The following is a 15,845-nucleotide window of genomic DNA, read 5'->3' on the forward strand; positions in this document are numbered from 1 at the left end:
GGGGCAGTTAATGTAAAGTCAGATCTCAATAGGAAGAAGTTCTTGGCTGTCTCAGCTCATCACTTGTAAAATGACAAATTAGAAGGTTTATTTTTTTCATCCCTGATTAGCTTAAATATCATTTGGTGTACATTTTAACTGTAATGTTCAAAGTGCAACCAATTCCAGCTGGAATCAGTAGGAGTAACCATGGGGGAAAAACATGATGTCCTTAATGCAAAGTTTATTTATGGATATAACCATGCAGTTTTGAATTAAACACTGAAATACAGTCAAATATACAATGTGGCAGTCTTTCACTGAAGTTTGTTAGCAAACCAATGCAAGCTGGTAGATAACACTGACTTCTTGTCTGAATAATATTTGTTACTGAAAATCTTCCAGTGCAAATTACCATAACATCAGTTAAGGCAAGATATCTGTCTGTGCTTGTAACAACTTATACCCAAATCCTCATATGTGGCTAAACAAACATTAAATTTTAATTAAGGTCACAAATATAAGCTATTTGATAAAACTTAATATCAAAGCTGAATTTTAATATTCTCTGGGACTGATTAATACCTGAAGAAAGCTGTGCGACTATTCAGCATCTTTGAAAGCCCTTAAAAATAACATCAATTTATGGAAAATGATTAATTTTTACATCTTCTCCTTGTCCAATGCAGAGCAGGCAGTTCATCTTTCAGATTACTACGTGATGCTTTTTCTCAGATGCTGTGTTGAAAATCTTCATTGTTGAATTATTTGCAGTTGTCCCAGATGAGATAGACGTTTTTCCTATGAGAAGAAGACTATAAATGCAGGGTCATAAGTTATAAATAACTCAGAATAAGAGGATACAATAAAGGCTTTTCAGCTGCTATAACTATACTCGTCAGCTTTTCTCCCACTACTATGAAAAATGATGTGTACAAGGACAGAGAGTTATCCACTTAACTTATTAGAAGAGCTGTGTTTTGGATAGAATTCATAATTAGGAATCCATTTGAAAGAAATTCCTGCACTCACATTATTAGAAATGGATATTAAAAGACTGCTACACTGTCTTTCAAATTTTGATTTTTTCTTTTCAGTAGTAATCCTTGAACCTTCTAAAAAGTGCCAGACAATGAAGATGGAATTATATTCTCTGACATCAGTTAAACTAGTGGCAATTGCTTCTTGTAGCTCTATTGAACGTTAAGCAAGTGGATGCATTCATGGATAGGATTTGTGCATGTGGGGTCAGGATTTATCACAGTACATTTACTGTGCCAAGACAGGAAGGAGTTTGTTTGTCAGGTAATAATTCATTAGACTCAGCAGCAACTCTGTCTCTACAGAATGCTTGCATTGCAAAGGATCATGTATTTCAGAGGTTTTGTATTTTAAACAACAAAACAGATAATTTCAGTGTGATGCAAAAGCTTTACTTAGCCGTACAATTTCAGAATCTTTGAAAGGGAATAGTCATTGGAAATATTAAAGAGAAAAATATCTTCATGCAACTGTTTATATAAAGGGACCTATATACCACAGTATCCTTCATTTAATGAAACAATAGAACTCCAGAAAGGCATCAAGACATCAGAAACAATGTTCCTAATACAAAGTTTATTTACATGTTAAAAGATGAACACTGACTAATTTCATAAAAATATATTACAGTTTTAGACATCAAGTGTTTTCTGTGGTTTTATCTTGTGCCAGATATTGAGTCCAGCTGATTAATCAGAAAGTGTTGTCCTCTGTAAATATTACTGACTACAGAAATAAGTATTTGATTGTTTTCATCACAAAACAAACAAACAAACACTAAGCAATCAGGATTATTTTATTTGGAGACAATATCAGCGTTCTTTTAAGAAAGTCACGTGATCTTTTTTAATGGTGAGATTCCTTGCATTGCAGGGGTTGTCATTAGGAGATTAGACAATATGCCTTATGTCTGTGACAGATACAGTGCCATGAATAAGGATCCTGACTTTCACAGAAAGATAACCTGGTGCATGGTCAGTGCTGTTATGCCTCTTCTAGGACTTAGAACTGAACTACTAAGTGAATAGGAGCAGAAAATACACTGTATCTCCCATTTTTCATTTTGCCTTCATGACCATTATAGCTAGATAAGCTAACTATCTGATGATGGATTCAGATTTGCTAGAGTTATGATTTCGGAAGAGTGTGTCCTCATAGGTTATTTAGAAAGCTCCTTGGATGTCTCCACATAGGAAATCCCTCTTCCATGCTTGACTGGAACCAACATAGATTTGTCAAGAAATCATCTGGAAATAGACACCCAGGAGTGTACTCATAAGAGAACAGCTTGCTCCCTGCTTCCTCAGGAGTGTTAATTCATTGAGGTTATAAAGCACCTTGGGTTTGCCTGAATGGGAAAGAAGTCAGATACGCATGGCATGGGCAGAACAATACCCTTACTGTTCTGTTTCAGCTGTACTGGTCAGATGCAGGACTGTGTAAAGGATAGTTACTATCACATGATTCAATTTGTTCGTTATTTTTCTTCTTTATCATCTTTTCAAATAAACAGTGTAATTCATCTTCTCAAATAAACAGTGTAATTCTTTCTGCACTAGTTTTGCTGATTTTATACCTTTCTTTGCTTATTTTAAATTTACTGTGCCACACCTGAGTAGCAGACACTGGTACTTCACTATCTTTAAGATTCTTCACCTAAGAGGAGTTCCTGCCACTCTCCATTGCCATTTTAACTCTTTATTTCCTCCCATCATTTTCTTAAGATAAAAAAAAAATTAAAAAAAAAAAAAGCCTCTATTTCCAGTGTGATTAGTTGATTAGTTACCAAGCATAGACCCCTGACATTCTCAGTTGGCTATTTTTATTCATTTTGTCAAGTACTTTTAAAAAAACAGCATTGCCACAGTAAGATTCTGGAAGAGGGTAGGTTTAGACTGGATATCAGGAAGAAATTTTTTATTGTAAGGGTGGTGAGATACTGGAACAGAATGCCTAGTGAGCTTGTGGATGCCCCCTCCCTGGAAGCACTCAAAGCCAGGCTGTATGGGGCTGTGAGAAACCTGGTCTAGAGGAAGGTGTTCCTACTTACAGCAAGGGATTAGAACTAGGTGATCTTAAAGGTCCCTTCCAACCCAAACCATTCTATGATTCTATGATTCTAAGGTATTTATCACCAGTACATCTTTCTTTGGGTCCTTCTTTTTCTTTTTTCTGCCTAAAGTCATCAAATATTTTATTTGATTTCCTGTGATGGTTCTACTCTCAAATAAATAAATATATAAAGCAAATAAATCCTTTTAAATATCTCGTGTACTATTTGTCAAATAAAATGATAAAAAATTACCCTCATTCGCAGCAAGCAGGTGACTTCTTTCATTAGAGTAAATGTGTATATTCTACCACTTTGGAAATAAAAAGTAAAAAATAGTTTACAGTACAAGAATTTTGGAAGGCAATAAATCTACTTGTGAAATGGAATGTAAATCCAGCAGTAACCCTAGAGATTGCTTCAATAAACCTATCCTACCAGTTCTGAAAGAAAATATAATCTAACAACGTTGTTTACACAGCAGACAGGATTTGTCATTTGTAACTTGCTCAGATAAACACTGACATAATTAGGCAGGTTGTTAAAGTCCTTTAGAAGAATAGATAAAAGCTTTACAGGAAATTTTACTTGAAATGGACTGTTACTGATAAAAGCAAATTTGGAAACACCTAGAAAAGCCAAAAACATCTGCTATGGAAAATTCCTAAATGCATATTAGAAAAAAATTTGTAAGGCTATACAGCAGCCAGGAATATCTGTCTTCATTAAGAATTCACCAGATGTCTGAGCCCTTGCAGATCATCTGGAGTATGACCACATGGCACATGCAGGAAAACCGGGGGATCAGGACCAGCCAGCATGGGTTCATGAAAGGCAGGTCCTCCCTGATCAACCTATGATCGAGTGACCCACCTGATGGAGGAGGAAAAGGCTAGGGATACAGTCAATATCAAGACCAAAAGCATTAGAATACTGCAGATCTTTATGTATATAATGATGCAGTAGGAGGCAAGAGGAGGTCTTCAAAAGCTCTCCAAAGGACTTAAGCACATGAAGTAGGTCTTGGGAAGAATTAGCAGCACCTAAATTCAAAAGTTAAAGTTGACGTGCATATATGGACGTGACATATATCTGAACTCCTTCAAATCTTCAAAGATATAATGAGACACGTTGGCTAGAGCTGTTTATGCAACTGTGTCCATTGTGGTTTAGACAGAAGCTAAAAAATACTGAAGTAAATCAAAACTATTATTTCATATTCAAAACACTTTGGGCAAAAACAAAATCTCAGGACTTAACTCTTCCAAAATAAAATAAAGCTCATTCTTACCCTGTTCTATTCTTCCCCTCTTCTATCTTCTCCCCTCCTCTTTCTTTTCTATTTTTACAGCTATGAATATATTTTTTCTGTAAATTATATCAAACAATATTTCCACAATGCACAGAATCATGATTCTCATCTCTACAATCCTTTCTATGAAAAAAACACAAGAACTGAACCAGATTTCATATAAAAATTTTATTATCTCCTGTTGATATTGAAGTTTGAGAGGTGTTTTCGTGCTGTTTATTAGGAATTTATTTTTGCCATCAAACATAGCATTCATAATTTTGTATGTATTTACTTTAACATAAATATTTCTTCAAACAGATTCCTTTAAGTTGTTTCCTCATGTACTTCTATTCATAAATCTTTATTTGTCCTTGACAACTGTAGGAGAATAAAGATGAATTACAAATTTACTTGTGCTGTATCCTCTGAGCCTTATAACATGAAGATTTGGCTTTTCTTAAGAGTTATGAATAATTCTTCCAATATATTCACATGATACTAAATTTAACCCTATATATATTTTAAACAAGTCTAGATTATATTGCCTTTTCTTTTATATGAAAATATGTAACAATTATTAGAAATTTGTTGACAGTACAATAACTATGTACTTATTTTCTTGGAGGTAGGGAGCATGGTATTTCTCTAAGCAGAACTAATGTTTCATTCTGAAGTAGACAGTAAATTATATCTCTGACTTAACATCATTTATTTGTTGTTGTTATTGTGCCTCTGGTTTAAGTAAGATAAATTAAAAAACCCCAAAACTATTGCATTTCTGATAAAAACAACATCAGCAACAGAAAAAATAAGTAATGCAATTAAAAGTTGTGTGAGAAATTTTGTGAATTTGCTATGCTGTACAAAATAAGATATGATTTTAATACTATTAAAATTGAACAAAGAAATATTCTGGAAGAACATTTCTGCACAGTTTCAGTGAAAGCTTAAAAATAGATATATTTAAAAAAGAAAAAATAAAAAGCTCTCAGAGTAACTTTTTCTTTCATATTAGCATATAAATATTAGACTGTGTGATGAATGCATTAAGCAGTTGTATTTCTTACAGAAAACAAAACTCATATGTTTGATGCTATGCATATGTTGAATCTTCTACTTTACTTGCTTGATTACAAGCTTTTCCCAAACCTATTCTTCTCAACATGCAACATCCATTTCAATTAATTAAAAGGTTAGAAACTCCAGCAAATCAAAAGAATACCTTTTATATGAAAAGGGGAGTAGAACAAATGAAGTTATTTCTCTGAGCTTTTTTCTAATTTTAAAGATTAGCATAAACAATACTGAAACATAAACAATTGCTGAAATAAGGAGCAATGGTGTGTAGAAAATACACAAACAGAACTTTCTATAGGTCAAGGAAAGATAGATTTAAATAAATCTTTATACAGAGTATATTTTTGGGGTGGAGGTGTGGAGGGAGTATGGGGAGGGCATAGACAGAAGGGCATAGCTTTCTTCTTCAGGTGTCTGGATGACATGCTGTGTGATATGGTTTAGTACTAGTGGTGGCAATGGTGATGAGGAGACGGTTGGACTGGATGATCTTATAGGTCGTTTCCAACCTTGTGATTCTATGATTCTTAATCAGCTCTTTCCCTGGAGATAATTATTTAAATAGTAAAAACTGTAGAAGCTGTAAAATTAAATTAAAAAACTGTCTCAATCCTAATATTGCTAATTCCTTCCCTAAAATTTCACTGTCCGTGTCCCTGCTGTCATTAGGAACTTTGTTTATTTCAACATTAACAGGGAATGGGATTTCTTTGTTTCTTGTGCAAATAACTACTCCATTTTGGTTACATATATTCAGTTGTTATTCTTTTTTTCTTAAAGTTCCACTTCCAATTTAATCTGTTGAGGAAGCTAAAGGAAAACACAAAGGGCTTCTTTAAGTATAGAAATAGCAAAAGGAAGACTAGGGAAAATATGAGCCTGCTGCTTAACGAAGTAAAAGAGGTAACAGAGGACAATGAGAAGATGGATTTACTGAATGCCATTTTTGGTTCAGTCTTTATTGCTGAAACTGCCTCTCAAAAATTCCCAGATCATGAAAGTAAGAGGTTGGGGAAAGGAAGACTTCCCCTTTCTCAAATAAGATCTGGTCAGAGACGGTCTATGCAAACTTGATGAACCTCATTCCATCCACTGGACCTGACAGGATGAACTCGTGAGTGCTGAGGGAGTTGTTAGACCTGACGGCCAAATAACTCTCTATCATCTTTGGACAGCCATGTAGAACAGGACTGATGCTTGAAGACTGAAGGAAAGCCAAAGTCACTCCAGGCTTCAAAATGGGTAAGAAGAACCCAAGAAACTATTGGCAAATCAGCCTCACCACCGCCCCTGTGAAGATGATGGAACAACTTATTCTGAATGTCATCTCCAAGCAAATGGAGGAGAAGGTTATCAGGAGTAGTCTATTCAGGAGTAGTGGATTCACCAAGGGAAAATCATACTTAACCAATCTTGAAACCTTCTGTGATGTTGTGACTGGTTGGGTAGATAAGGGAGAGCAGGGTAGGTGAGGGAAGAGCAGTGGATGTTGTCTACCTTGAATTCAGCAAGGCTTTACAAACTGTCTCCTGTAATATCCTCATACAGAAGCTTAGGATAGTTGAGTGAATGTTGAGGTGGACTGAGAAGTGGCTGATTGACAGAACTCAGAGGAGTGTGAACAGTGGTGTAGAATCTAATTGGAGGTCTGTACTCTGGTGTTCTTGCTGGTCTTGTTTAATTTCTTCATCAGTGACCTAGATGAAGGGATAGAGTACACCTTCAGCAAGTCTGCAGATTATACGAATTTGGGAGGAGTGGTTGACACACCAGAATGCTGTGCTGCCATTCAGCAAGACCTGGACAAGCTGGACAGTTGGGGGAGTGGGACCTGATGACGTTCAGCAAGGCTAGGGAGGAATACCTGCACACACCAGTACAGGTTAGGGGATAATCTGCTGGAGAGGAGCTCTATGGAGGATGTGGGTGTCCTGGTGAACAGCACGTTGGCCTTGTGGCCAGCAGTATGTCCTTGTGGCCAAAAAGGCCAGTAGTATCCTGGGGTGCATTAACACGAGTGTGGCCACCAGGTTGAGGGAAGTTATCCTTCCCTGCTGCTCTGCCTGGTGAGGCCACATCTGGGCCTCCCATATCAAGGAATAGAGAGAACTACTGGAGAGAATCCAGCGAAGGGATACAAAGGTGGTTAAGGGACTGGAAGTTCTCCCTTGTGAGGAAAGACTGAGAGACCTGGAATAGTTCAGCTTGGAGAGAAAACTGAGAGGGGATTTTATCACTACTTACAAATGTCTAAAGGATGAGAGTCAAGTGGATTGAACCAGGCTCTTTTCAGTGGTGCCCAGCAACAAAACAAGGAGTATCAGGGAAAAAAATGGAATACAGGAAATTCAATCTGAACTTCACAAAGAACATCTTTGAAAATGGCAGAGCACTGAAATAGACTAGCCAGAGAAGTTGTTGAGTCTCCTTCTCTGGAGATATTCAAAACCCACTGGTTGCCTTCCTCTGCAACCTACTGTAGGGAACCTGCTTTAGTAGGGGAATTGGTCTCATTTATGAGTGATAGGTTTCTTTAATGATACTAAGGCTGGAATCTTACCATACACTCTAAATAGCAAGATTGTGCTGTTTAACATTCAGAGTATGTGCACCCTGTAGGGTCATTTATTCTATAAGCAAGATCTTAATTACTGTGTTTATGCTGATGACATCCAAATACGATAGGTATATCAAACGATTCATGATGACTTAGATAAGCTTATCTCTGATCTGGAAGGGTATTTATCACATATTCAGTGTTGAATGTCTGCTAACAGTTGGTGTTTAAAACAGAATTGATTTTGTTTGGCCCATTGCCTGCTAAATGGCATTTATGGTACCATTTGTTGGGGATATAAAAATGCTTTCTCACTGAATAATTTTGATATTATATTTGACCTTGAAACTTATTTTGAGGGCCACATTGTTAATTCTTCATATTTCCATATCAAGAATTTAGCAAGGTTAAGGACATTGCTATTTTAGCATGATCTAAAGCTCTTGGTTTATGTCCTATAACATAAATGGTGGAAAAATGTAATTTATTGTTTGCAAACTTCTCTTAGATGTTTTCTTTACACAGTTCAGCTGTATAAAATTTGGTACCCAGAGCATTTGCTAGAAATCCACTATGAGATTATATCTGAAGAGTATGTTGGTTGCTAGAAATCCACTGTGAGATTATATCTGAAGAGTATGTTGGCTGTCTCTCAAAATGATTTAGAGATGCCAGTCCTTGTTTAGAAATTATGCAGCTCAGAAATTAGCTGGTATAGATAATAAATGGGTGATGTCATCTGAATACATAAATCAAACGTTTGGATAATTTTTTAGTAAGTAAACCTGTGAGAATTTCCAGTGTTTCTCTCTATGACTACTGCAGAACTCACTACTCCTCTCTAGAAAGTGATTTAATCTGTTTGGAGGAGCTGTGCATTTTAGTAGTTTATTTTACTTTTTCAGAAATCTTTCACATGAAGTGACAGAAATTGCAAAAGTGTTTGAACCATTTTATGACATTTTAGTTGGAAAAGCACTAATTTAATCTGACTTAGTTCTAAATGTTTGATCTGAATTTCATTAATTTTTTTTAAATCCCATGGTTTTAGGAAATGAGCAGTGGAGTTGGCAAATGATCAGCTGATACTCAGTCTTGAAATTCAGAAGAGTGAAAGATGCATGGTGATTCCCAGTGTCACGTTTGAAGCGTCAATCTTTATCATAAAAATGTACTGTCATACAGGCTATTTTATTGCCCAGAACACTTTCCAATTTTCTATTTGTTTTTTTAATAAATGGAACAAATAGACTCCTGTCTTTAGTCCCATTTGGTCTATTTACATTTATGTTTTCTAAAAGTGTGTATCTAACCGCTTTCCTATTCTCAGCAGGGATCACTGTTGGGTATGTGGTAAAAAGTAAATTTGTAGTGGTATGATAAGAGATGAGGCTTGTGCTTCTGATCCTGTGGGAGCCAAACCACTATGATTTATCCTCCACACTTCTTGGAGAATCACTATGCCCAAATGTTGCTGACACAATTAGCTCAATGTGCTAATTGAGCTGCACAATGTCACAATACTGTCACAAGCAAAATGGACCTATTGTTAAGAGCTGTGATATGTGATAGATATCACATAGAAGATATGTGTTAAGAACTGTGGTAGTCCAGCTAATGTTTTAACATTCTAAGTAAATACAAACAGTAATTCTTTGTCCAGTATAATATTAAAAATATACTTAGCACAACTCAGTACAGAGAGGCCTCATTAATTATAATATAATCACATTCTCTCAGTAGGAAAAGACCTTCAAGATCAAGTCCGATCTTACCTACTGCATCTTGACACTATACTGTGTCCCTTAGTGCCATGTTCTCATGCCATGTCCTTAAATAACTTAAATGAGATGGAGATTCCACCTTTTCTCCGAGCAGTCCATTCCAAAGCTTGACCACCCTCTGCATGTAGAAATTCTTCCCCAAGTTAAATAGTTATAGTTGCAGTACATAAAAATTGTGCAACATGTAACCTTTTTTTTTTTTTTCAATGTTTTACCTGTGTGTTGTTTTGCTATTTATATTGTAAAAAAATATTTTGGAAGTTTAAAGAATATTTGACCTAAATTACATCCTTGACAAGTTCTTTAAAAACCATATATTTATTTAATTAATTTAATTTTTTAAAAATTAGTACTTAAAATTTTGTGTCTAATTTAAACATGCTCTTACTCACAGTCTGTAACTAGGGACTGATGTGAAGATATTAATATTCAATGATGTTTATCTGATTTTTATAGTTTTGTTTTACTACCACTAAAACTAAGATTTCTTCTATAACAAGCATGTAATTTCAATCTTAGAGGTAAGAATATGTGCTTATTTAGAAAAGCCATTTCTATTCATAAGTTAAGCTTTTGCTTAACTTTGAATTGCATATGAACTAAGGATCTGGACATATTTGATTGCAGAAATTTGTTTTCCTAGAGCTGTCAATGTAATTTTTTTTTGACACAGCATGACTAACATGGAAAACAATGAACCTTTCAGTGTTTTAAATATCATATGAAATATTGTCCAGAACACTGTTCCAATGAGTAAATGTGTAATCTGTACTTGATAGGAAAGCTATTCTGCTTAATGTATTTAACAATGACATAAATATGAGATCTCTACAGTTTTTACTTATTTTCAGAAATACTCGTAGCACAATAAAAAAATTTAAGGTATTTTTCCCATCCTTTTTCACAGGAGACAGAGTACTATGGAATCTATTAAAAAAAAAAAAAAACAAAAACAAAAAAACCACAAAAAAACATAACCTTTTGTTTACAAGAACTTAAAAGACTGATATCAATACTTTGCTATTCAGCAATGCAGAAGGAACTCCACAGATGCACTATTGATATGTAGGGTATGTTGCTCTTAACATCAGAGAATTCAACTTACTGACATCGTATGCCATGCTCATATAATGTCCTGGGAACCCAGGATTAGATACACTCAACAGAGGCATTATTAAAATAAATGCGAACATGACATACCTAATCTTACCTTAGTATTGAGAATACCATATTAACATTATAATGAAAGGACCTTGTATTAATGAATGCAATTAATTAGAAATGAGATGAAATTAAAATTTATGTTACCCCACAGCTTTCCGTAATGTGGCTCATGGAAATAAATAAATAAAAAAAAATTAAAAAAATAATGTAAAAATTGTAAAAAATCCTAGAATACAGAAATAGCTGTTGCATTGTTTACAGTTTTTGTTAACTAAATTAGTTGTTGAATTAATTTCTCCTACAATAAAAAGGGAAATAAAATGCCTGGAATTTGTATTTCTCAAAACAAAGATTTTAAGTGGGATAACTGTGTGTCAGTAAATCACTTCACGAAAGTTGTTAACTCTACATCTTTTTCTGAAAAGCTGTTGGCAGTCTGAAGATATGTTTCAAATATACAGGAATTAAGTCCAGGGCATGAATATTGCAAGAAGTCTAATAAATACAAGGAAAGAATATGTTTCTGTCTCTGAATGCAATCACAGTAGAAAACTGTCAAGGTAGCATCTGCTCGTATATTAAACTTGACTGCCAGAGGTTACGTGGTAAATATAGCAAATACTGTACTTCTTCAAGGCAAAACAGCCTCAAGATGTGCAAAAAACTGGATAAGCCTCAGTTCCACAAGAAAAAAATAAGGTCTCGATGTTGTGAAAAAAAGTAGTCTTATGACACTTCCATGTTATAAAACTGAAAATGATCTGGCATTGTGTGCTTGCATCCCAGAAAGCCAGCTGTACACCGGGCTTCATCAAACAAGCATGACCAACATGTTGAGGGAGGTGATCGTCTCCATCTGCTCCACTCTTGTGAGCACAAACCTACAGTATTGTGTTCAGCTCTTGGGTTTCCAGCGTTAGAAGCATGTGGACCTATAAGAGCAGGTCCAGAGGAGGCTGCGAGGATGCTCAGAGGGCTGGATCACCTTTCCTATTATGAGAGAGAGAGAGGCTGAGAGAGTTGAGATTCTACAAAAACAAATAAAGTTGGTAAGGGACGTTGTGTCCAGGATCATAGTGTTGATATATATTACATAGGGGTAATGGTTTAAAACTAAAAGAGATATTTAGATTAGGTATTAGGAGGAAATTATTCACTCAGAGAATGCTGAGGCCCTGGAACAGGTTACCTAGAGAGCTATGGATGCCTCCCTGCACACATCCAAGGCCAGGTTGGATGAGACTCTGGGCAGCCTATGGCTGGGGGGTTGGAACTAGATGACTGTTAGCTCAAGCCTTTCTATGGCATGATTCTATGAAAGCTTTGTGAATACACTCAAAAGCAAGATACAGTGTTCAAAAAGTTCTCCTAACTTTTCTGACCATCACAACATCACTAACAGAGCTACTATAAATATGATTAGCCCTTTACCTCTTTAGTTATTTGTGCCTTAGTCAGATGACAATCATGCATATTCAAAATAGAGTTTGTTTTTGCACACCTCCTGATTGCTGTCTCTCAGTAAACATCGTAATGTTTCTATTATTGGATCACAATATGTTTGCTAGATGGTAAAGTCTTCTATTTTCTTAAATGAAAGTAAGAATGCAATTATGTATACTTGTAACTGTACATAACACATATTTTAATAGGTAACTGTGGATATATAGGGATTTTTCTGGTGCTCCATATTCATGGCTTGTTAAAATTGTCACTAGTGTGCTAAAGTACATTCTTAGAGTTAATATGCTAATTCAGTCATTGGACGTTTTAAGAAACAACTGCTGCTATTATCAGATGGCAAGTAATTAACACAGTAGACTTGAATACTGATTGAATAGTATTAATCTGATAAAATATTTTAAATTATTTATGACTTCTCTGTGATTTTACTTACCTATTATAAAGAGAGCATTGGGAAGCTACTTTCTCTAGCTTGTATTTGATTAAATGAATAATTCCAATTTTTTACATGGTAAATGTGAATGAAATTTTCTGTTCTCTATTTAGTTGCTTGAAACTTTCTATAAAGCAAACCCAAAAGCCCAGAAACCAAATGCACGCAGTGGAAACAGAAAAATTGTATGCATGCAGAAAACTGGAAAATTAATTTCACTATTATTATTTAAAAAACCCTTGTGAACAAATGATAAATGACAGGGTATAATGTCAAATAATGTGCATCTTAGTTTGCATTTCTGATATACTTAAGAAAACAAAAGTTTTCACAGTGATACCCTTTGAGGATCAAGAAATTTTTGGAAGACATTTGACTTAACAGACAAAAAAAATCATCTTTGTCAGCAGTCTGGACAAAATTTTAAGTAGAATTTTAAACTAGAAATTATATAGGAAGGAGAGAATGAATTACTACCAAGGGAGGAGGTGCTGGACTGCATAGGGAAGCTAAGAGTATCAGTGATTTGAGCATGAAGGACATAGTAATCAACATTACAAATTGGGAATGCTGCTGATATAGGTGTATGCAAATAAATAAGGAAATACCTATCGGACAGTATTAAGGCATCCTTGGCTTATACACTAATGCATGCATCATGGAGCACACACAGAATGAATTTGGAGTCTGTATGTGGTTACAGAATGTGATCTCTTTGAGCTCTATTTTGGCACTTCTTAATCATAGAATCATAGAATGGCCTGGATTGAAAGGGACCATAATGCTCATCTAGTTTCAACCTCTCTGCTATATGCAGGGTTGCCAACCAGCAGACCAGGCTGCCCAGAGCCACATGCAGCCTGGCCTTGAATGCCTGCAGGGATGGGGCATCCACATCATCTTAGGGCAATTTGTTCCACTGTGTTACTACCCTCTGCATGAATATCTCTCCTAATATCCAACCTAAACCTCCCCTGTCTCAGTTTAAAACCATTCCCCTTGTCCTATCACCATCCACCCTCATAAACAGCTGTTCCCCCTCCTTTTCATATGCTCCCTTCAACTACTGGAAGGCCACAGTGAGTTCTCCCCGGAGCCTTCTCTTCTCCAAGCTATACCAGCCCACTTCCCTCAACCTTTCTTCATGGGAGAGGTGCTGCAGCGCTCTGATCATCTTGGTAGCCATCCTATGGACTTGTTCCAGAAGTTCCACAACTTTCCTCTGCTGGGGACCTTAGGCCTGGACTCCATATGGAGCCTCACAAGAGCTGAGTAGAGGGGGACAATCACCTCCCTCTCCCTGCTGGCCACCCCTTTTTTAACGCAGTCCAGATCATAGTTAACCTTCCGGGCTGCAAGCGCACACTGCTGGCTCATGTCCAGCTTCTCGTCCACCAGGACCCCCAGGTCCTTCTCCACAGGGCTGCTCTCAAAGAGATCTTCCCCCAGTTTGTATAAATACCTTGTACTTGGCCTAGTTGAGCCTCATTAGGTTTTCATGTGCCCACTTCTCCAGCCTGTCCAGATCCCTCTGGATGGCTTCCCTTCCTTCCAATGTACTGACCGCACCGCTCAGCTTGGTGTCATCCGCAAACTTGCTGAGGGTGTACTCGGTCCCAAAACCTACCCCTGAGGGCCATCCTGTGACCAGCCTCCTGACATAGAACCATTAACCACAACCCTTTGACAACCCTTCCGTCCTTAACGTCCTCATTGTTGGAAGTCAGTAACTTGTAATACCCTAAGGGTCAGTCCTCAGGCTAGCATCTTTCAACATCTTCACTCATGACCTACATGATAGAAAAAGTTCCCATCAGTTTCAGAGATGATACTGAAATTAATACAAGTGCCTAATAAAACAGAGGGGTGTGCTGCCAATTTGAGGGCTGTCATCAGTTTAGAGAAATGGGCCAATAACAATCTTATATAGCTTAAAAGGAATAACCCCAGGCACCACTAATGGCTGGAAGATAGATAGACAAAAAGCCCTGATTTCACATCAGAAATGCATCCAAAGAGCAAAGAACAGCTAACAGCCTCAGGGGTTGCATAAGACAGTAGAATTTTCCAGCTGATCAAGAGAGGTGATGATTCCACTCTGCCTAGCACTAGTGAAGCTACATCTGGAGTGCTGTATCCAAATCTGGGCTCCCCAGTATGGGAGAGACGTGGAGCGACTATGAGAGAGTCCAGCAAAGGACCATAAACATTACTAAGAATTTGGAGCATCTGTCATACAACAAAAGATTAGGAGATCTGAGACTATTGAGACTGGAGAAGAGAAAGCCTGGGAGATGGTGTACAAGTACTTGATTATGGAGGTGGCAGTAAAGCTTTAACCAGTGATTCCTAGTAATAGAATAAAACAATACACAGAAAATTCCATTTAAACATAAAAAAGGTTCGTTTTTTAACTGTGAGGATGGGTGAATATGAGAACAAGTTGCCTAGGAAGACTGTGGAGTTTCCATTCAGCAGTGATTTGATTAGGTGATAGGAAGATTAGGAAGACAGATGTGTCTTCCAACTTAAGCTCCAGTACTCTGTGATATGCGTGATGCTTTCATTATTAACTAAACCAACCATTCTGAAAAATTCATTTGTCCATGAAATTAAAGACCACATGAAAAGTATGTTAAAATACTCAAAAATAAATACTTGCTGAGATTCTTCTAACTTTTGACTGGGTTAGCAGGTATTTTGTTAACTCCTTTATGCTGTTCTTTTCAAATATAAGGCCCATTTACTTACTGCAATCTGCCACTAGGCCATATACTCCTAAAAATTACTTTTATAGATAGTATTCCAATTTAGCAGTTATCAAATGTCATACATTTCATTTATACAAGGGGAATCATAAAGGTTCTGCACCGATCTGTAAGTGAGTGCAATTTTCCATTGCTACACAGTCCCTCTTAAAGTAAGGCTGATCAATACTTGTTCAGAGTCTTTTTTTCCTTTTTCAGAATCAGCGTATTTGTTACTGCATTGTCATTCAGGTT

Source organism: Lagopus muta, chromosome 5 (assembly GCF_023343835.1).
Source record: "Lagopus muta isolate bLagMut1 chromosome 5, bLagMut1 primary, whole genome shotgun sequence".
NCBI lineage: Eukaryota > Metazoa > Chordata > Aves > Galliformes > Phasianidae > Lagopus > Lagopus muta.